Source organism: Sorex araneus, chromosome 5 (genome assembly GCF_027595985.1).
Source record: "Sorex araneus isolate mSorAra2 chromosome 5, mSorAra2.pri, whole genome shotgun sequence".
In the NCBI taxonomy this organism is placed as follows: domain Eukaryota; kingdom Metazoa; phylum Chordata; class Mammalia; order Eulipotyphla; family Soricidae; genus Sorex; species Sorex araneus.
The window spans coordinates 132,922,942-132,925,837 of NC_073306.1; positions in this window are offsets into that span (position 1 = coordinate 132,922,942).

The following is a 2,896-nucleotide window of genomic DNA, read 5'->3' on the forward strand; positions in this document are numbered from 1 at the left end:
CCTCAGGGCGGCCCCGCCCTGCAGGAAGGCTCCACCTCTCCAGGCCCCGCCCCTCCGCCCGCAGTCAGGCCCCGCCCCGCAGGGGAGGCCCCGCCCCCACGGAAGTAAGGCCCCTTGCCCGCAATGCAGGACATGCCCTCGGGACCCGCCCCTTCCGCCGCAGTGCAGGCCCCGCCTCGCCCCTAAGGACCCGCCCCTCTCCCTTCGCAGTGCAGGCCCCGCCCCGCAGTGCAGGCCCCGCCCCGGAGGCCCCGCCCCCGCAGCTGGAGGTGAAGCCCAGGCCGGGGCTCTGTCCCTGCCGCGCGGCGGTGCAGCCGAGCTGGGCCCCAACACAAAGAGGCCCCGAGAGTTGGCGCCTCCCCCGGGCCCTGAACCCGCCTCTCCTCCTGCCCGTCGTCCTTTGCGGCCAGCAGATGGCAAATATTAACGCGGCGTGGCCGGGCAGCCCAGCCCCCCGCCTGCCGGCCCCCGCAGCAGGCGTTACTTAGCGCCTCCCCGTTAGTGCATCCGCCTCGCTGCAGCTACCGCTCTGGGGGCACTCCTGCTGCGGGTGTGGGCTTGCCGAGCAGGGCTCCCGGGGCCTGGGGTGGGAACCAGGTATTTTTCTCTAGCGTTCCATTTTGGGCTTTTCCTCCTTTGTGTTTTTGGCGATGCTCAGGACGCTCTTCCGTTCTTGGTCCAGCCTGCAGGCGGGTCGGTGCTGTGTGCGTGGTCCCTGCGGAGTGGGGGACCGCCGGGCTCACCCCAAAGATGCTCAGGGGAGGGGCTGGAGCCATAGCACAGCGGGGAGGGCGTTTGCCTTGCACGCGGCCGACCCGGGTTCGACTCCCAGCATCCCATAGGGCCCCCTGAGCACCGCCAGGGGTGATTCCTGAGTGCAGAGCCAGGAGGAACCCCTGTGCATCGCCGGGTGTGACCCAAAAGGAAAAAAAAAAAAAAAGAGGCTCAGGGGATCCAGGGCTGCACGCGTCTTGCAACCCTGTTGTGCGGGGCCTGAGCCCTGCGTTCCCCCAGCCCCAGGGCCGCCAGGAAGCTCCTTCCCGCAAAGAGAGCACTTTATTGGGGCCTGCCTTTTGAGATCTGCAGGAGAGCACCCCAACTTCTCCCTGGCTGGTGAGACTCGCTGTGCTCTGCCCAGCATCGCCACTGCCCGGGCGCCCCGGTCTGCGGCCTCTGAGAATGCCCCTCCCCCCAGCCTCACCTGCTTCCTGCCTGGGACCATTCATTGTCCACCGGGGAGGGTGGGGGGGGCTTTCCTTCATTCAGGTGCCACCCGGACCCCCATGCCCCTCTGCGCCTGCCCCCTCTCTGCCCCTTGGGAGTCCTCTGGCTTCTCCCCTGCTGCTTTACACCTCAAGGGGGGCTGACCTTGGGGGCACCGTCTCTCCATCTCTCCTCTTCCTTCTGTGATGATGGTGTGGCTCCGCCCCACGCTGCAGATGGAGAAACTGAGGTTCAGAGCAGTGAGACGGTGGGATGAGCACTCCAGAGGTGTTTCCTCCCACGGGAGTTCAGGCGCAGCGGGGGTCCTGGTTGAGGGCAGCGGCAGCGTGGGGTCGGGGGAGAGACAGACGCCCTCAATTCCAGCCAGGGGCACAGGTGCCGACTTCCTGTTCCCAGCCCGAGGGTGCAGAGGGGGCCGTCTCCCTGCATTGAAACCTGGCCTGAGAGGTCGGAGAAATGCAGGCTCCCAAGGCCTGGCGTGGCGGCCCCGGGGGGGTGGGGTGGGTTGGTGCCATGTCCCGGGGGAAGCAGGGGAAGATGGCCTCCCCCCATCCCCCCCACCCTCCGAAGGCCCAGGGTCTCCAAAACAGACAGAGGGCGAGCAGGCGGGATTGCCAGCACCCAGCCCAGCCCAGCTCTCGGCAGCTTCTCTGTGCCCGGTGAGGCTGAGGGCAGGGGGGAGCTGCCCTCTCACCCGCTGCTCCCAGTGCCGGGTGCTAGCCCCTGGGTGCCCCCAGCAGAACCCCGGGATGAGCCCTGGGGCGGGATGCCCCCCTTGCCCTGCCTGGCCTGGGCGTGATTCTATGTGTGGTCAGTGTTGTGTTTTGTTTTCGTCTGGGGGCCACGCCTGGCGACGCTCAGGGCTGGCTCCTGGCTCTGCACTCAGGAATCACTCCTGGTGGGCACGGGGGACCACAGGGGATGCTGGGTTCAAACCCAGACCTGCCGCGCCCAAGGAAAGCGCCGTGCCCACTGACCTATCTCTCTGGCCCCCGAACTGTCTTTATCCTAACCCACCCCCCCCCCGCCCTCGTGCGTGCTGTTGCGAGTGGGGGTCTGTGCCCTGGCCTGGCTGCGGGGACCAGGGACCAGGGCTCTCTCGCTTTCTGTCTCCCCGGGGGCTCCAAGCGGTGCTGTGGGCCCCTCTGCCCCCCAGCCGTCGCCGTCCACTCCCTTGTCCCTGCAGGGAAGGCGCTGCCCGCCGGCCGTGAGCCAGCTCTTCTCGGCTGCGGTCCACGGAGTGGCTGGGGGAGAGAACAGCAGGGACGTGGGGGAGGGGACCCTGGGGACGGGGATGTGCGTCCCGGAGCCTCTGAGGAGGGGGTGCGCTGGGGTCTGGGGGGAGCGCTCGGACTCCGAGGGGTGGTGGGGGGCACGGAAGGGGCGCCTGCTGAGTGGGGCTGAGGGGGTCTCAGTGGGCACTGGCAGTCGCTAAGGACCCTCTGGTCTGACCCGGGTCTCCCAGCCCCATGTGCCAAGGGGGACGCAGCAGCCGGAGTCCCTGGCATCACCTGGGGGCCGAGGCTGTGGTCTGAGCCGGGTGGCGAGGCCGGGGTGCTGCCCCTTCTGTGGGGGTGTCTAGCTGGAGCCCTGGGGCAGCCAGCAGTCACGTGCCGGGATACCCCCCCCCGCAGCTCCGCCCACTGACACTTTCAGGCCCGGCGTGGCCGCA